The sequence below is a fragment of the Ictidomys tridecemlineatus genome, chromosome 10 (assembly GCF_052094955.1).
Source record: "Ictidomys tridecemlineatus isolate mIctTri1 chromosome 10, mIctTri1.hap1, whole genome shotgun sequence".
Taxonomy (NCBI): domain Eukaryota; kingdom Metazoa; phylum Chordata; class Mammalia; order Rodentia; family Sciuridae; genus Ictidomys; species Ictidomys tridecemlineatus.
Window position 1 is genome coordinate 55,189,530 of NC_135486.1, and position 20,495 is coordinate 55,210,024.

The window sequence follows — 20,495 nt, forward strand, 5'->3', positions numbered from 1 at the left end:
CAATGGAGAGTGAGTGGGAAAGAGAATGATTTATTCAGGCTAGAAGAAATGAAACAGGGCTCTTACCATGTGAGGGGGTCCTGATCGTGGGAAGTGCATTAGTCTAGGGGGTCTTGTGGCTGCTGGGTAGGGGCATTGCTCAATAATTATGCTAATCAGCTTTTGGGAAACCGTGAAGGCTGTTGGTTAGGTCTCTGACATTCTGATTGGTTGTGCCCTTTTGGTCCTTGAGTTTGAAATTTTCTGTAACCTTCATTCAGGTCCATCTGGCTTTCCCTTTCCTCCCTTTCTAGGACAAAGGAGTAGACTGGATGTTTAGAATGTTTCTAAAGGGCAATCTATTTCTATGGAGCAGACTGTGCTTTCCACATTACTTAGAGAAGCCTTTTATTCGTGGGGGATCCATTGCCTTAACTGACTGACTTAGATCTATTATTCCACCGATTCGCCTTCATCTGAGCCCCATCTTCTCTCTGGTGATGGAGCAATAATTAGATCACAGAACAACATAAGCTGCAGGAGAAGGGCTGTTAAGAAAGGAAAGAAATTTTGAGTCAAAGTATTATAACCTGAATTCCATCATAAGAAAAGATTAGTAGGTATGAAAAAAATGTTCAACATCTCTAGCAATTAGAGAAATGCAAATTAAAACTACACTGAGATTCCATCTCACTCCAATCAGAATGGCAACAATCAAGAATACAAATAAATATAAATGTTGGCAAGGATGTGGGGGGAAAGGTTCTCTCATACATTGCTGGTGGAACTGCAAATTGGTACAACTCTGGAAAGCAGTATGGAGATTCCTCAGAAAATGTGGAATGGAACCACCATTTAACCCAGTTATCCCACTCCTCAGTATACACCCACAGGACTTAAAACCAGCATATATAGGCTGGAGTTATGGCTCAGTAGTAGAGCACTTGCCTAGCGTGTAGGAGGCGCTAGGTTTCATCTTCAGCACCACGTAAAAAAATAAATAAAAAATAAAGGTATATTAAAAACCCAAGCATATACAGAGGCAGCCACATCAATGTTTATAATAGCTTAATTCACAATATCTTTCTATGGAACAAATTTAGGTGCCCTTCAACAGATGAATAGATAAAGAAAATGTGGGATGGTAGTCACGTTACCCCAATTGGAGTAGGGGCAGAGCAGAGCCGTCGTCCGCACCCAGAACAGGCCCAGTGACCCACCGGCGTGGTAGTCACATCACCCCAATTGGAGTAGGGGCAGAGCAGAGCGGCCGCCCACGCCAGAACAGGCCCAGAGATTCGCCGGTGTGGTAGTCACATCACCCCAATTGGAGTAGGGGCAGAGCAGAGCCAACTCCCGCATCAGGAACAGGCCCAGCGATCCGCTGGCATGGTAGACACGTCACCCCAGTTGGAGTAAGGGCAGAGCAGAGCTGTGGCCCACGCCTGCAAGGTAGGCAGACCTGCGACTGACCGGCAGAACAGACCCAGCGGCCCGTCAGCGTGGTAGACAGATCACCCCAATTGGAGGAGGAGCACAGCCGCTGCCCGCCCTTGCAAGGAAGACTTTTCAACTATACAAGAGCAATATAAATATATAGGGGGAAAATTCAATAACACAACAGTTTCACCAAGCAGAAAGAAACGCGAGCAGTATGAAAAGACAAGGAAAGAAAGGACCACAAGCAATGCAGGTCAACTCAACTTTAGAAGAGGTAATAGCTGCAGCAGATGGAATGTCAGATAAAGAATTCAGGATATACATGCTTCAGATGATCTGGAGTCTCAAGGAAGACATTAGACAGCAAAATCAGACAATGAAAGATCACTTCGACAATGAATTACATAAACAAATCCAAGAAGCAAAAGATCAACTATACAGAGAGATAGAGGTTAAAACAAACAAACAAACAGAAATCCTAGAAATGCAGGAAGCAATAAACCAACTTAAAAACTCAATTGAGAATACTACTAGCAGAGTAGAACACTTAGAAGATAGAACATCAGATAATGAAGACAAAGTATTTCAACTTGAAAAAACATAGACATCTCAGCAAGACTGTTAAGAAACCATGAGCAGAACATCCAAGAAATATGGGATAACATAAAGAGACCAAACTTAAGAGTCATTGGTATACAGGAAGGTATAGAGATCCAAACCAAAGGAATGAGCAATCTATTCAATGAAATAATATGAGAAAACTTCCCAGACTTGAAGAATGAGACAGAATCCCAAATCCTAGAAGCCTACAGGACACCGAATGTGCAAAATCATAAGAGATCCACACCTAGACACATTATAATGAAGATGCCCAATATACAGAATAAGGAGAGAATTTTAAAAGCTACAAGAGAAAGGAAGCAGATTACATTTAGGGGTAAACCAATCAGGATAACAGTTGATCTCTCAACACAGACTCTGAAAGCTAGAAGATCCTGGAATAACATATTTCAAACACTGAAATAAAATGGGTTCCAACCAAGAATTGTGTATCCAGTGAAATTAAGCTTCAGGATGGACGATGAAATTAAAACCTTACACAATAAACAAAAGTTAAAAGAATTTGCAGCTAGAAAACCATCTCTTCAAAACATCCTTGGCAAAATATTACAGGAAGAGGAAATGGAAAATATCAATGAAAACCAACAGCGGGAGGTGGGACAGTAAAGGGGGGAAAGTAATCAAAGAGGAAAACAAATCAGGTTTAGTAACATAAATAAACAAATATGCCTGGAAGAACAAACCATATCTCAATAATAACCCTAAATGTTAATGGCTTAAACTCACCAATTAAGAGACACAGGCTAGTAGAATGGATCACAAAACAAGATCCAGCAATATGCTGCCTTCAGGAGATGCATTTGATAGGAAAAAACATACATAGACTGAAGGTGAAAGGTTGGGAAAAATCATGTCACTCATATGGACTTCAGAAACAAGCAGGAGTGTCCATACTCATATCAAATAAAATAGATTTCAAGCCAAAGTTAATCAAAAGGGATAAAGAGGGACACTACATACTGCTCAAGGGAACCATACACCAACAAGACATAACAATCATAAATATATATGCCCCAAACAATAGTGCAGCTATGTTCATCAAACAAACTCTTCTCAAGTTCAAGAGTCTAATAGACCACCATACAATAATTATGGGAGACTTCAACACACCTCTCTCACCACTGCACAGATCTTCCAAACAAAAGTTGAATAAGGAAACTATAGAACTCAATAACAAAATTAATAACCTAGACTTAATTGATATATATAGAATATACCACCCAACATCAAGCAGTTACACTTTTTTCTCAGCAGCACATGGATCCTTCTCAAAAATAGATCATATATTATGTCACAGGGCAACTCTTAAACAATATAAGAGTAGAGATAATACCATGCATCTTATCTGATCATAATGGAATGAAACTGAAAATCAACGATAAAAGAAGTAAGGAAAAATTATGCATCACTTGGAGAATGAACAATAGGTTACTTAATGATCAATGGGTTATAGAAGACATCAAGGAGGAAATTAAAAAATTCTTAGAGATAAATGAAAACACAGACACAACATATCGGAATCTATGGGACACATTGAAAGCAGTTCTAAGAGGAAAATTCATTGCTTGGAGTTCATTCCTTAAAAAAAGAAAAACCAACAAATAAATGATCTCATACTTCATCTCAAAATCCTAGAAAAAGAAGAGCAAAATAACAGCAAAAGAAGTAGAAGGCAAGAAATAATTAAAGTCAGAGCTGAAATTAATGAAATCGAAACAAAAGAAACAACTGAAAAAATTGACAAAACTAAAAGTTGGTTTTTTGAAAAAATAAATAAAATTGACAGACCCTTACCCATACTAACAAAGAGAAGAAGAGAGAGAACTCAGATTACTAGCATACGGGATGAAAAAGGCAATATCAAAACAGACACTTCAGAAATATAGAAGATAATCAGAAATTATTTTGAATCCCTATTCTCCAATAAAATAGAAGATAGTGAAGGCATCGATAAATTTCTTAAGTCATATGATCCGCCCAGATTGAGTCAGGAGAATATAGACAACCTAAACAGACCAATATCAATGGAGGAAATAGAAGAAACCATCAAAAGACTACCAACTAAGAAAAGCCCAGGACCGGATGGGTATACAGCAGAGTTTTACAAAACCTTTAAAGAGGAACTAATACCAATACTTTTCAAGCTATTTCAGAAAATAGAAAAAGAGGGAGAACTTCCAAATTCATTCTACGAGACCAACATCACCCTGATTCCTAAACCAGTCAAAGACACTTCAAAGAAAGAAAATTACAGACCAATATCTCTAATGAACCTAGATGCAAAAATCCTCAATAAAATTCTGGCAAATTGGTTACAAAAACATATCAAAAAAATTGTGCACCATAATCAAGTAGGATTCATCCCTGGGATGCAAGGCTGGTTCAATATATGGAAATCAATAAACGTTATTCACCACATCAATAGACTTAAAAATAAGACCATATGATCATCTCGATAGATGCCGAAAAAGCATTCAACAAAGTACAGCATCCCTTTATGTTCAAAACTCTAGAAAAACTAGGCATAACAGGAACAAACCTCAATATTGTAAAAGCAATCTATGCTAAGCCTAAGGCTAGCATCATTCTGAATGGAGAAAAATTGAAGGCATTCCCTCTAAAATCTGGAACAAGACAGGGATGCCCTCTCTCACCACTTCTGTTCAACATAGTTCTCGAAACACTGGCCAGAGCAATTAGACAGATGAAAGAAATTAAAGGCATAAAAATAGGAAAAGAAGAACTCAAATTATCACTATTTACAGATGACATGATTCTATACCTAGCAGACCCAAAAGGGTCTACAAAGAAACTATTAGAGCTAATAAATGAATTCAGCCAAGTGGCAGGATATAAAATCAACATGCATAAATCAAAGGCATTCCTGTATATCAGCGACAAATCCTCTGAAATGGAAATGAGGACAACCACTCCATTCACAATATCCTCAAAAAAATAAATAAAATACCTGGGAATCAACCTAACAAAAGAGGTGAAAGACTTATACAATGAAAACTACAGAACCCTAAAGAGAGAAATAGAAGAAGATCTTAGAAGATGGAAAAATATACCCTGTTCATGGATAGGCAGAACTAACATTATCAAAATGGCGATATTACCAAAAGTTCTCTATAGGTTTAATGCAATACCAATCAAAATCCCAACGGCATTTCTTGTAGAAATAGAGAAAGCAATCATGAAATTCATATGGAAAAATAAAAGACCCAGAATAGCAAAAGCAATTCTAAGCAGGAAGTGTGAATCAGGCAGCGATACCAGATTTCAAACTATATTACAGAGCAATAGTAACAAAAACAGCATGGTACTGGTACCAAAACAGGCAGGTGGACCAATGGTAAAGAATAGAGGACACAGAAACCAATCCACAAAACTACAACTATCTTATATTTGATAAAGGGGCTAAAAGCATGCAATGGAGGAAGGATAGCATCTTCAACAAATGGTGCCGGGAAAACTGGAAATCCATATGCAACAAAATGAAACTGAATCCCTTTCTCTCACCATGCACAAAAGTTAACTCAAAATGGATCAAGGAGCTTGATATCAAATCAGAGACACAGCGTCTGATAGAAGAAAAAGTTGGCTACGATCTACATACTGTGGGGTCGGGCTCCAAATTCCTCAATAGGACACCCATAGCACAAGAGTTAATAACTAGAATCAACAAATGGGACTTACTTAAACTAAAAAGTTTTTTCTCAGCAAAAGAAACAATAAGAGAGGTAAATAGGGAGCCTACCTCCTGGGAACAAATCTTTACTCCTCACACTTCAGATAGAGCCCTAATATCCAAAGTATACAAAGAACTCAAAAAATTAGACAATAAGATAACAAATAACCCAATCAACAAATGGGCCAAGGACCTGAACAGACACTTCTCAGAGGAGGACATACAATCAATCAACAAGTACATGAAAAAATGCTCACCATCTCTAGCAGTCAGAGAAATGCAAATCAAAACCACCCTAAGATACCATCTCACTCCAGTAAGATTGGCAGTCAAACAACAACAAGTGCTGGCGAGGATGTGGGGAAAAGGGTACACTTGCACATTGCTGGTGGGACTACAAATTGGGGTGGCCAATTTGGAAAGCAGTATGGAGATTTCTTGGAAAGCTGGGAATGGAACCACCATTTGACCCAGCTATTCCCCTTCTCGGTCTATTCCCTAAAGACCTAAAAAGAGCATACTACAGGGACACTGCTACATCGATGTTCATAGCAGCACAATTCACAATAGCAAGACTGTGGAACCAACCTAGATGCCCTTCAATAGACGAATGGATAAAAATAATGTGGCATTTATACACAATGGAGTATTACTCTGCATTAAAAAATGACAAAATCATAGAATTTGCAGGGAAATGGATGGCATTAGAGTAGATTATGCTAAGTGAAGCTTGCCAATCCCTAAAAAACAAATGCCAAATGTCTTCTTTGATATAAGGAGAGTAACTAAAAACAGAGTAGGGACAAAGAGCATGAGAAGAAGATTAACATTCAACAGGGATGAGAGGTGGGAGGGAAAGGGAGAGAGAAGGAAAATTGCATGGAAATGGAAGGAGACCCTCAGGGGTATACAAAATTACATACAAGAGGAAGAGAGGGGAAAGGGAAAAACAACAAGGGGGAGAAATGAATTACAGTAGAGGGGGTCGCGAGAGAAGATGGGAGGGGAGGGGAGGGGATGGGGGATAGTAGAGGATAGGAAAGGCAGCAGAATACAGCAGACACTAGTATGGCAATATGTAAATCAATGGATGTGTAACCCATGTGATTCTGCCATCTGTATATGGGGTAAAAATGGGAGTTCATAACCCACTTGAATCAAAGTGTGAAATATGATATATCAAGAACTATGTAATGTTTTGAACAACCAACAACAAAAATTTAAAAATAAATAAATAAATATAGAAAAAAATGTAAAAAAAGAAAATGTGATATATGTACACAATGGAATATTACTTATCCTTAAAGAAGAATGAAATTATGACATTTGCCAGAAAATCGATGGGTTTAGAGACTATTTTTTTTTGTAGTGGGGATTGAACCCAGGGGTGTTTAACAAATGAGCCACATCCCCAGCCCTTTTTGTTTAATTTGGGGACAGGGTCTCAATAAGTTGCTTAGGGCTTCACTTAGTTGCTAAGACTGGCTTTAAACTTGTGATCCTTCTGCCTCAGCTTCCCAAGTCGCTGGGATGACAGGAGTGTGCCACCATATCTGGCTGGAGACTATTAGGCTAAGCAAAATAAGCCAATCTCAGAAAACCAAAGGTTGGATGTTCTCTCTGATATGTGGATGCTAACAAGCAACAAGGGTAGGAAGGAGGGGAAGAATGGAACTTCCGTACATTAGACAAAGGGGAATGAAGGGAATGGAGGAGGGGACAGGAATAGGAAAGACAGTGGAATGATTCTGACATAATTTTCCTACATATATATGTAAATAAACCATAGTGAATCTCCACATCATGTACAACCACAAGACTGGGATCCTACTTAGAATAAGATGAACCCCATGGTTGCATAAATATGTGAAAGTATATTCTACTATTAAGTATAACTAAAAAGAACATATAAACAAGAAAATATTAGAAAAATTCAAATATTTTACAACATAACTGGCCTGAACTTTAAAAATAGTAAAATTAAGAAAGATAAGACAAAGCAAAGAAGATAAGGGAATTCTGAGAAACTCTCCTAGATTAAAAGAGACTGAAGAATTATGAGAAAAGAGAGCAATAGGTGAACTTGGATGGGGTCTTGACCCAGAATGAAAATGCATTCTTCAGCAGCAGAATATAGAAGTGACGGATCTTCTCTCAGTTGAGTGTATCACCTATTCTCAGATCATGGTTCAGTTGCTCCCCAAGAATTTGCATCATGTAAGATTATATACCATTGCTGGGCTGCCCACAACCAATAACAGATTAGTATGGGGATCCAAAAGTGCATCCTTGGTACCGGAGGGGTAGCTCAGTGTTAGAGCACGTGCTTATCATGCACAAGACCCAGGGCTCCACCCCCAACGCCATGAAAGAAATATTAAAAATTAAAAATAAAAAGTGCAGCCTTCTTTCCCAAATTTGGGATTTCTCTGGAGTTCCATTCTTGCTTTGGAGCCCTCATGGGATTGGCTGAACCATTCCTTGCAAATGACTCACAATTCTACTTATACCTTCACCCAATCCTGTTTCCTTCCCTTTCTCACATGTGTTGCTACATGGCCAAATCCCAGTAGACCACCTCCAATTTCCATCTCAGTGTGTTTTTCAGGGAGTATAATCCAAGAGACCAACCCTAAGGCCAAGAACTCTCTCTTCACAAGAACCACAATCCTTGCATTCGCTGTCTCCAGTCAAATGTTGTAATGTTGCTGTTGTTAGACACACTTCCATCAAATAACCTTTACAATGGTGATTTGTAAATCCAGCTCTGAAAATGTTTATGATCTTTCCCCTTCCCTGCTTTGCTAAATATACAAGCTCAGCTCATTATAAAAGTGAGGCAGAAATGTATAAATTAATCTATTCTAAATCCTTGAAATACGACCGACTCTCCCTCATCCCATATTGAAAGTTAAAATGAAAAAGATGGCTATTTGGGGCTGGGAATGTAGCTCAGTGGTAAAGCACATGCTCAGCATGCAGAAAGCTGTGGGTTCCATTCCCAGCAACACCTGCACATGCATGCACGTGTACACACACACACACACACACACACACACACACACACACTAGAACTCTTTCCCAGTTATGACCAAATTATTTCTCTAATTCCAACCCTTACATACCTTCCTAGGAGGGCATTCCTATTCCTTCAACCTCATGTTCAATGAAGGCAGCTGCCACCTCTTTCTGCATGACCCTAGAGTGCTAGGACTTGGTTTACAGAATGGATCTCAGGGTGAAACTGTTACTATCTCTTCCTTCCTCATTTCCTCTTGCCACCTAAGCCAGGCAGCCCCAATGCAGCTTGACTCCCAAATGTTGCAATGTTTACACTAGAGCATGTCACATTGTGTATGTCTAGAGTGGGGGAGGGGATGAGAGAGATGGTGACTAAGGAGAAGGCTTTTGGTGGGAGGGTGGAGGGACCAAGAACAAATTTCTTCCTAGTGATTTAAACATTATTTTCAAGTTTCTGGTGTCCTGAAATCTTCACTAAAAATCTAAATTTATCAGAACTATCTAATATAATACTTTTAATGACATTTAAATTTTTTTCTTTTTATCTGGCAAATAATACATAGTGTTTCAGGAGGACCTGCCAGGTTCTCATGACTATACTGGCCAGAAGGGAAAATACAGGAAAGACTAAGGTAACCACAGAACAAGACTAGGAGGCAAACACAGGCCGAAGCTGGGAGTGTAGCTTAGTAGCGGAGGGCTTTGAGCACAAGGCTGTGGGTTTATTCCCCAGAATAAAAACAACAACTAAAACAAAAACAAACAAACAAACAAAACCCATAGGCCAAAATTGCAGTTTTGTACCTTGGTTACAAAACAGGGCAATAAAACCTACCACAAAAGGGCTCATTCACATTAGGATTCTGAGGGATAACGCCTGTGACTGCACTTTGGTTGGTTTGCAAATGTTCATTATAATTATCGAGGACAGAGATGAACCTCAAAACCTATTCAGACTAGGATGCCTCACTCTGACTCATGGACATGGATGCCTCACTCTGACTCATGGACATGAATCTGACCTTCAGGACAGCTGTATCTTACATACTCTCCCCAAACATTTTATATAAAAGATTTCAGGGCTGGGGTTTTGGCTCAGTGGTAGAGCACTTGCCTAGCATGTATGAGGCACTGGGTTCAAACCTAAGCACCACATACAAATAAATAAACAAAATAAAAGCATTGTGTCCATGTGCAACAAAAAAAAAAATTTTAAGAAAAAAAAAAAAAAAAAAAAGATTTCAAACTTACAGAAAGTTTGAAAGAACAGGACAGTGAACATCTGTGTACCTTTCATCTAGCTTCACCAGTCTTTTTCATGTCATGTAAGTTTGTGTGTGTGCCGGGGATCAAACCCAACGTCTCCTGCATGCACTGTAACACTGAGCTACATTCCTAGCCCCTCATATTATTTAATTTTTTTCCTGAACCTTTTGAAACTAGACATCATGGCAGTTAATCCTAAGTATTTTAGCATGTGTTTCCTAAGGATTCAGGCATTTTCTATTAAGCCCAGTATGTCAACCTAGAGTACATCTCATATACAGTTCAAATTTGAATTTTCCCAATTGATCCAAATCTTATCTTCTTTTTCCTTCCTTCCCTTCCCTTCCCTCCCTCCCTCACTTTCTTCCCCCACTTCCTTCCTCTCTTTCTCCCTTTCTGGTCTATTCAAGTCCCCTCATTCTTTTGTTTGCTTTTCATGATGATGACTTCTTTTGGAAGTCCACATGAGTCATTTTGGAGAAAGTCTCACAGTGATGTTGTTTTTCTCATTTCCTATACTAAGTAACCATTTTTGGCTTGGTTACTTGCCAAAATGGGATGTTGTGGTATATGGTGTACTTTTTTAAGACCTACCCCAAGACCTTGGATAAAGTTCTCTTGGCTCTAAGTTTTCAAAATAAATTGTTATTAACTTGATGAAATATTAATTTCTCAGAGGACTACTTCTTCGAGTAGACAATAGCATTGAAGAAAGGATGAAAATTACTGAGCCTTAGTAGGGCAGGTACTGAGCAGGTCTTGGGGCCCTGAAAGCAGGGGTTCATGGTTCCCTGAATACACATTAATGTTACTGGGCTTCTAGGACAGCCTGTGCAGCAAGGTCAGGTTCACAGAGTCTGGACAAAGCCACTGAGAAAATAATATCAGGCAGCCACCCCAGCTGCTTTCTATTTAAGCGATGAAGACAATTTACTATTTTAGGAGGCTTATACACAGAGGTGTTAGCTTGCTTTATTTGTTTGATACTGCCAAAGTCAAGAGGCAGGAAAGTCTCTGAAGAACCCCAAAACAATAGAACGCCTCCTAAGTCACAAAATCACTTTATGCATCTCATTAGCGTCTCTCTGCCTGCTGATTACTTAAATCACAGACATCCCAAGCCATAAATTTTGAGAATCCCCTGAGGATCTTCCTCCTTCAATCCTTGCCTCTAGTAGCTAAATAAGGAATTTTAATTTCACCTCTTAATAGTCTCACTGGGCTGTTCCCAATTCACTCTCTCCTTTATTGCCTCTTGCTTTCATGGGTGCAAAAGACTGTGGGCTGAGATTGTTGGTTACTCCACCCCCATGTCCCCAACACATGCATTTCCCATTTCTTCTCTGTGAACACAACCCCAATTTCGTTTAGGTTGCAATGGGCCCCAGGCCTGCTGGATGACTGCAGCTGATCTCAGCCACGCATGGCCATGCCCTTCCTTGTCCCTGTAGGCTCACTTCTCTGCCTTTCCTTGCATCTCACTCAGAGCCGCCTTGTGACTTGACGAAGGGATATAAGGGAAATCTGCTAGGGAGTTGCTGAGGAATATTTTCCTTGCTGACATAGGAGACATTTTTTCCACCCACTGCTTCTTTTCTTCCTGATTGACAACACAATGTCTGGAGCCTAGCAACCGCTGGGCAAGGAAGGTCGTGCCATTACTTGTGCTGTTTCCTTGGTCTGGAACTCTCCCCACCCTCATCCGCCTGACTCATGTTTGTTCATTCTTTTGTCTATGGAGCCTCCCCTCCTGCTAGATTTTGGATCTTGAAAGTCCTCCAAAGGCTCATGTGAGGGCTGTGATGTTATGGGGAGGTAGTGCCCAATAGGAAGAAATTTGGTCACTGGGGATGTGCCCTCAAAAGGCATATTGTGACTCCAGCTCCCTTTTCTCTCTCTCTTTCTCTGCTTCTTGACTGTCATTGTTATGGTCTTGGAGATCAGGATCAGATCTTGCCCCGCTCCTGACTCCCCTAGAAGAATAAATGCCTGAGAAATACCAAGGCAAGCAGAGAAAGCAAGTTTTGTTTAAGAGAGGGACAGAGATAAGAAGCAGCAGACTTCTCCAGAGAGAAGGGTGTCCAGAGCTGGGTGTCCATGGAAGTGGGAGTATCTTGCTCTTTTACAGACCCCAGAAGCCCCCTTTGAATCCCTGCTTTCTTCTCCATGTAGGGGATAATTGCTTGTGTCCAGGAAGCGCAATCCCTTGGAGGTTAGCTGTTAGCAACCCATTTCCTTTCTTTGATAACCAGCCCTCTTTTCTCAACCCCTATCATTCAGTACCTACACCGACTGCCAGGCCTTAGCTCCCTGCCTCAGTTCGTTGAGGAAGGTGGTTTCTTGTTCCCTTAGGCCAGGCAGGGCTGCAAGCAGGTTGCTTTTGAGCAAAGAAAGCATGTGGGGAGTCAGTATACTGGGCTCATTTTATAGAATTATTCTCTTAACTTTGTGTTCCCACCATCCTCATCTATTTGTCCCCTTATACCATGAGGTGAGTAACTGCCTTTACTACATATTCTCTACCATGATTACTACCTCACTACAGGCCCCAAAGTGACAGGGCCAACAAACCATGCACTGAAACCTTTGAAAATGTGAGTCAAAATAGACCTTTCTTCCTTTTTATTATCTCAGGTATCTGCCTGACTCTGTGCTTCTTTCTCCTGCAGTAGTGGTCACTATGCGCTGTCTACCTGTGCGTCTGCCCAGTTACACCTGATGTTTTTAAGGCCAGAAAGTATATCTTCTCTTCTTTGTGAGAAGCAGCATAAGTTAGTTAAGAGCAAGAACTCAGAGTTAAGGACCACAAAGCCCTAGGTTCAAAGTCCTGCTGTGCAACTGTACTGATTCCATTGGTCATTCCTCACTCTGTTAACGATTTGGATATAAGATGTCCCCCAAAGCTCCTGTTAATGCAGGAATATTCAAGGTAAAATGATTAGTTACGAGAGGTTTAACCTAATCAGGGCATCATAGTTTGAGTAACTGCAGGCAGGAGGGCGTGGCTGGAGGAGGTGGGTTCCAGTGGGCTCACTCTGAAAGGGTTGTTCTTCTGTGACTCCTTCCTTCCCCTTTCTCTCTGCTTCCTGACCCTGTCATGGGCTGAGCATCTTTTCTCTGCCATGCCCTTCCCCCATGGTGTGCTGCCTCACCTTGGGCCCAGAGCAATGGAGTTGGTGGCTGTCTGTGGACTGAGGCTTCTGAAATCAAAAGTATTTAGGTCATACCAAAGCAAAAGCTGACAAAAACAGTCTCAAAGCCCCAACTTTCTCATTTGAAAAATGATTGTTATCTATATCAGAGAATTATTATAGGAAATGCAGAATCAATGGCTTAGCAGAATGCCTGGTACAGGGTGACATCTCATTAGGCATGAATTACTATTATTATTTATCCCTGGCACCTGCACAAAATCAATCACTTACTGGTTGGTTGAGTTCTGATTCCTAATTCAGCTCAGAACTCCTGACTCCAAGTCCAAGTGCTCTTTACTGGACTGAAGTTTAGGAGTTAAAGAAGCATATGTTGTCCTGCCAGCCAAGGGCCACCTGTGCTGCTTTGCTAGCTGGATAGTGACATTTGCATATGGCCTATGGCACTTGACCCATTTGTCACTTCCTTATGTGGCTCCTTAGGATCTGAATAAAATTGTCTCAAACTCACAATGCCAATAAACAATAAATCCAAAGCCTTCCCCAAATTTAAACAAATTGGGGGTTGGGGAGGCAGCAGGAGTGTGATTATATTTTTATGTCATTTTTTACTTTATATTCCACTTTCAAAACCAATTATGGGTGTTATTGAGACTGCAGTTTGTCCTCAAATATCCATTCTGTCTTTATAGAACTCTTGATTTTTAACTGAGCACAGGATTGACTCAAATAAAGCCTTTTCATTTGTTCAAGAAAAAAGAATATAAAGAGAGTACAGATAATGCACTATGATTTACCTTCAGTCTCTTGGGAAGGTAAAATTGTGGGAAAGTTTTACTTTTGAGCAAGGAACCTGATTTAGCACAGATTCTAGGCTCTGAGGAATTAGGTTCACAGGAGGCAAAATGCAATAGGTTCTTAGAAATTAAGAATATTTTTTTGCCTTTTTAGAATAATCAGTGTTTGTGTATTGCTGGGTTGCCGACGAAGCCCCAGGCTGGCTGGAAGCTGAGCGGTTGGAAGCTGAGCAGTCGGAAGCTGGGATGATGGCTCCCAGCAGCTTCTGTCTGCTCAAGTGAGCATCATAGTACTCAATGAAGACTGCACGAGCATAAGTAGGCTGGGTAACTAGGTTTTCATATTTGTCACATCTAAGTGTTCCTATTGAGAAACTGATGTGACTCCATTTTTGAGAAATCAGCTTCTACCTAAGGCCTGTCCTAAGGAAGGGGGCATGATCCTTGTCCTGGAAAAACCCACAGAGCACTCCTCAACACATATCCACCCTGCTGAGTTGTTTGTCTGTAAATAACAGGAGAGATCTGTGGTGCCAGGTGTCCCTGACTCAGGCTAGGTGAAGACCCATAGCAACCCCCTAGCAACCACCAATCAGCATGAGACAGGGAAATACCTGGGATGTCAGATGACCCCCCAGGAGTTTATGGTGGTTGATAACATGTTGGGAAACCATGTAGTTCAGCATGTACACTCCTCATGGCCTAAACCATGTAGTTCAGCATGTACACTCCTCATGGCCTAAACCAATCAGTTCAAAGGAATCCCCCTCTTGTACTAACCAATCACCCCTACCCAACTTGTTCCTGCCAGTGAATGTGCTAATCAATGTTAAGAGCTGTTGTTTGATTTTCCCGTGGTATGGAATGATTTGCAGTGTGATGTTGTGACGCATAGAGTATCCCCCCAAAACCTATAAAATCTCACTGGACAAAGGACCGGGACTCACTCCCTGGGATCCCTGCATCGGGAACGGTTGTGAGTCCAGGCTCGAGCTTGCAATAAAGACTCTTGTGTGATTGCATCGGATTCGGCTCCTGGAGGTCTATTGGGGTCCCACGAATCTGGCATTACACTATGTATTTAAGTATGACCAAGAACATGCAACTGGGTGCTTTACGCTGTCTCCAGGAGGCATGGTCTTCTCCTTTGTGTTGGGTGGACATAGTATGGCCATATCCACCCAACACAAGAGATGGAAGCCATATGTGTAGGACAGTAAAATAGTAAGTTTGAAGAAGGTTGGATCCCTGATGATTGTGGAACCACCAAACCAAGTCTTGACTGTTTAGATGAAAGAGCAGTAAGCCTCTCTTGTGTTTAAGCCTATTTTTGCAGAGCCAAACTCATGTATGTTTTGAGCAGGAAAAGATCCACGGATCTTAAAGGCAGTCCCGTTTTTAGGCAGGATTTTTCTACCTACCCACTCCCCCACCACCTCACACATTTGTTCATTGAAAGAAATGTGGGGTTTGTTTGTTTGTTTGTTTTTTAAGAGAGAGAGAGAGAGAATGAGAATTTTTTAATATTTAATTTTTAGTTTTCAGCAGACACAACATCTTTGTTTGTATGTGGTGCTGAGGTTCGAACCCGGGCCGCATGCATGCCAGGCGAGCGCGCTACCACTGGAGCCACATCCCCAGCCCTGAAAGAAATGTTAATTATTTTACACAAGTAGTTCCTTCACTTTGTGCTTATGAAAGAATAAGATAAATAGTTTAAAAAAAAAAAAAGAGTGGCACTAAGGAAAGGGGAGATGTCGTTGTCACTGACATCTTTTCTTTTAGTTCCCAAGTCTCATGTGCCCTTTTGGAAGCAGAATGGACTAAATAGCATGATTCCACAACACACCAGTGTTTAGTCGTGATTTAGTGCTGATCATAACCTTGATAGGATATGAGTACATATACCATTGTAGTGTGGAAAAGTTTGTTTTTCTTCTCTCTCTCTCTCTCTCTTTTTTTTTTTTTTGTCCCCAGAACCCTATAGGATAGTAGGCACATGCTAATATTTCTCACCTCCTGGAGGAATGGGAAACTAGATCCAGTTTTTCGTATGATGTTTTCTTGGATCCTGGACTCCTTGATATGGTGTCATTGGAATGTATAAGGTCCTAGATACATGCCTGAAGCCGGGACCTGGAATGTGGACTGCCGTAATCCACATAAATTTAAGCTTATAGGAACTAGAGCAATGTAAAAATATTATTTAAGTCAGTTCTAGAACAAAATTCATACTTGCTATATAACTTCCATCTATTGAGATTTGCCACAAGCCTAATGTGTTGTTTAAATACGTTGTAGGGTTATTTTTCTGAGTTGTCACAATGTTAGGAGGAAGGTAATGCAGAATCCAGTTTGTAACAGAAGCAACTGAGGCCTGGAATTATTCGATATCTGACCCATAGGTACACAATCAGTCAAGGTCAAGGTAAGCTCTTGTCATAATTTGGATAAGTGTCCCCCAAAGACCCATGTGGTAAAGGCTAGGTCCTCAGCTTGGCACTACTGGGAGGCAGTAGAAACTTTAAGAAGGGAGGCCTGGGGAGAGGTCTTAGGTCATTTGGGCGTGCCCGTGAAGGGAACAGAGGGACTGTGGTCTCTTCCTCTGTCTTTTACATCCTGGACAGAAGACGAGAGCTTTCCTTCAATACATGCTCCTCTCATGATGTGCTGCCTCACCACAGGTCTAAAACCAATGGGGCTAACTGACCGTGGACAGAAACTTCCAAAACAGCAAGCCAAAATAAACCTTTCCAGGCTGGGGATGTGGCTCAAGCGGTAACACGCTCACCTGGCATGGGGGGTCTGGGTTCATCCTCAGCACCACATAAAAATAAAATAAAGATGTTGTGTCCACCGAAAAAACTGAAAAATAAATATTAAAAAATTCTCTCTCTCTTTAAAATAAAATAAAATAAACCTTTCCTCTTTGTTAGTTGCTTATCTCAGTTATTTTGTTACAATAAGAGAAAGGTGATTCACATAGCTCTGAATTCACTTCCTGGTGACTCCAGAGCCTCTGGAGTCTTTGACACTAGTGGGACTATACGGTGGGTCAGGAGACCTGGATTGAAGTCCTGACTTTTCAGGACGTAGCTCCCTGACTTTGAATGTGTTCAATTTCTCAGTGCTTCTGTTTCCTCCTTTGACATCATCCTGTCCTCCTATGCCCATTAGCAGGAGGAAATCATCCCCCACAACTCAAGCATCCTGCTCCTGTGGTTTCCTGTCGCGTAGGTTCATGCGATGACTGATGACTGTGGGAGAAAACTCCTGGGAGGATTTCATCCGGCAGTGGAAGAGTCAATGCTGAGAGAAGAGACTGCAGGTAAATCATCAACACCCCACCCCTGGCCGAGGGGAGGGGGGGGGTGTTCCCCTCCCATTCTGTCTCTGCTGGCCTGCAGCCCTTTGTCCCAGAAGTGGGTGACTCAGCACTTGCAGGGGAGAGTTTAACAGAGACTGAAGTTGCCAGAGGAAACCAAACAATTCTTATTTACCAAACTGTCAAAATCCTATCATTGCAATTAAGGAGATAGGCAATTAACTGTGTCTTAATTACAGCAGCTGCCACTTCTTCTGAATGCTGTAATTTACAGAGAGAATGGGAGGAGACTTTAAATTAATGTGTGTCTTTAAACAACAGAAAACATTGATGGGGCCTGAAGAAAATCGTCAGTGGTGGTCGCAGGGGCCCCTCCTGAGAGGAGGCATTGTTGTGAGCTGGGCGTACAGAACAGCTATGATTTTCCATTGCTTTTGTTGCCTAATGACTGCATTTGTAATAAGTGTCAGAGTGACATTATTATATCCTATTTTGTAGACAATGCAATTTACTGATTTCAATAGCAACATCATCTGTGAAACCCTCTGCAAGTGTCATCTCAGTTTTGTTTTGTTGTTCTTTTTTTTTTTTTTTTTTTTAACTCAGCTTTAAAACAAAGAGTTTTCAACAGTGAGTCCAGGCTCATGGACCAAGAAACAAGCTTGTAATCTGAGGATTTTTAAAGGGGTGATTAGATTTGCTTCTGTACCACCACCCAGTGAGGTAGGTTTTATCATCTCACTTTACACTAGAGGAAACCAAGGCTCAGAAAAACTTTTTCAGACTTGCAGAAGAAGCTAAGTTAATTTGGGCCAAGTTAATTTTTGGTGTGACCCAGAGTTTACTTTTTCTCTAAATGCTGGATAAAAATGTGCCTGGGGTTGTAGCTCAGTGGTGGAGCACTTCCTTTGCATGTGTGGGGCCTTGGGTTCCATCCTCAGCACCACATAAAAATAAATATATAAAAATAAAGGTATTGTGTCTGTCTACAACTAAAAAAAAAATATTTTAAAGATGTGAAATGTAAATGAAGGACCCTTAACAGGGGAGAGGACACAGTCATGGCAAATCCAGGATGTGCAGCATTCAGAAGTCACTGAGCAGGAGCTGGGGTGTGGAGCTTAGTGTGTACAAGGCCCTGAGTGTGATTCCCAACATTCCCTAAAACAGTCACTGAGTGGCAGAGAAGGTGATTGGCAGGTAAAGGCCCAGATTCAGTTGTGATTCGGAGCTGTGCTTCAGGCCTTGGGAGGCTCCAAGGTGATAACAAAGCTCTCAAGACTAAGACTAAGTAGGCTTCAAACCTTCCTCCTCCCCTTCTGCTTCCCAGCCAGGTGAACTTGAGAAATGTCCTTGACGTTTCTGAGCTTCAGTAGCACCAATGTCCTCCATCTTCATCATTATATTGGGAGACTGTATCAACCTTGTACAACTACTATAAAGATATAAAGGGATGACACACAGCCCATGGCCTGGAATAACAACTGGTGCATTAAAGGCACTTGGCAAATATTAGAGCATACCCTTCTCTTCCCTGGAAAGTAATTGGGCAGAGCCTCAGATCTAGGAGGCGTGGGAGGCACTGGGGCGGCGGGGTGGGGGTGGAGGTGGGGGGCGATTACCATAAAAAAAGAAAGTCCAGGAGTTTTTGAAAAGAACTAAAGCACATGTTAAGAGAGGGACACTTAAGAACAAGATGATGCCTCGTAATCATCACCAGGGACCACACTAGTGCTGGACAACCAGGACCAAAGACTTCATGGGGAGACCCTGAAAGTGGAGTTGGAGACTGTCAGAGGCCTCCTGGACAGCATGAATATTAAAAACTGTTCATGAGACTAAATGACTCATCTATGGGGCGAGGAGGGATGCTGAGCTGTAGGGCAGGGTGGCTCCAGGATCCAGGACACTGGCAATGTGGCTCCAGGGTTGACTTTGTCTTGGCAAGCTCTTGGCAAGTCCTTGGACTCACTGTCTTGGCAGCCTGCAGAGATATTGCAATGGTTTTGATGAGAGCAGTAAATGAGAGGTGCAGCTCTGTGCTTGCAAGTCCCTACTTGGTCTAGTTCGTTTGAAACTTTGATCTTTCTTTTGAAAAGATATTAATCTTCAATATGATACATTAATGCAGAGATAAAGTTACATGAAACTAAAATTTATGCCTGTAAATATCTTCACATAAGAGTTTGATCCAACTGAGAGTTATTTGGTGACCTGTGTTATAAAGACAGATTTGGGCCCTGCTTTGGACCCTGTCTTAGTCTGTTTTATGCTAGTATAATAGAATACTTGAGACAGGGTAATTTATATTATAAAAAACAAAACCAGAAATTTATCTCACATAGTTCTGGAGGTTAGGAATTCCAAGATCAAGGTGATGGTATCAAGGTGATGGAAGATTACTGTGTCCTCACATGGCAAAAGATGGAAGGGCAAAAAAGGGACAAACTCCCTCTGTTTAGTCATTTTATATGGCCCATTCATAAGGGTGGAGTGTCATGATTCAGCTGCCTTCCAACGTGGCCACATCTCCCAACACTGTTGTATTGAGATTAAATTTACTCATGAATCTCAGCAGGAACAATAGCAGGCACTAATGTGTATGCCTTCCCTTGTCCTCTTGTTCACTCCTCCATTGACCAACATCAGTGGGAAGGAAGGAAGAAACAGATGTCAGGCACCTGGCTTTAATGTGATCTCAGCTTTGAGTGATCTTTGGGGGAGCAAACATTTAGTGTCTTCATTTATGACCAACTTAATTGTGGGGGCTCCACCTGTCTAATGACTGGCAGCCGAGTGCCCGTCAGGAAATGTGATGCAGGGCACTCTCTCAGAGAGTTGCTAGTAGTTTCCCCAAAGAGGAAACAGAAGACCAAACAGCACAAGGGGGTGATGGTACAGAGGATGGAAGACAGAAACAGGAAAATAGGGTGATTATACAAGTGCTCCCCAGTATCTTAAAATAATTGTCTCTTATTCATCATTTGCAGAAAGAAAACCATAAATTCAGGGAAGGCAGACCCTACATCTTGTACACTCCTTATACCAAGATAAAGCACAGAAACAGCAAATGTTTCTACAGGCTGCAGTTACTTGTACTTAACATTGGACAGTCAGGGTATCTGTCCATTATTCTTCCATTGAGTTGTATTAAGAAAAGCCCCCTTGCCCATAGAATCACAGAAAGTAGAGGTGGATATAAT

At 41.2% G+C, this 20,495-nt stretch overlaps 1 protein-coding gene across 2 annotated transcripts in view; it reads right to left on the reverse strand.

Moving 5' to 3' along the window:
- Nucleotides 1–20,495, reverse strand: part of Spmip3 (sperm microtubule inner protein 3) — a 60,696-nt gene that overhangs the window by 33,080 nt on the left and 7,121 nt on the right. Inside the window, exon 1 of one of the 2 annotated variants that reach the window (XM_078022964.1) lies at nt 8,857–9,028. The exons of the other annotated variant lie outside the window; for it this stretch is intronic. The gene's annotated coding sequence lies outside the window, so the exon portion shown is untranslated. Of the gene's footprint in view, nt 1–8,856; nt 9,029–20,495 lie in introns of those variants that run through there. 2 annotated transcript variants of the gene reach the window in all.